This window comes from Penaeus monodon, chromosome 34 (genome assembly GCF_015228065.2).
Source record: "Penaeus monodon isolate SGIC_2016 chromosome 34, NSTDA_Pmon_1, whole genome shotgun sequence".
NCBI classification, from domain to species: Eukaryota; Metazoa; Arthropoda; class Malacostraca; order Decapoda; family Penaeidae; genus Penaeus; species Penaeus monodon.
Window position 1 is genome coordinate 10,892,935 of NC_051419.1, and position 218 is coordinate 10,893,152.

Genomic DNA, 218 nt, shown 5'->3' on the forward strand with positions numbered 1-218 from the left:
AATACCTCATCAACCTAAATTAACGCAGATGACAACATAGACATAAGAAAAAAAAAAAATACAACGACAATCACCAAAGCCGATAAAAGACCTGCACTGACCTCAGCTGCCTCACAAAATTATGATAGATGATCATGATACATTTCGCATGCGGAGGGAGCCCTTACTAATCACAGTTTTCAGTCGTCCGACCTGATGTATGAGGCATTTGTGGGACT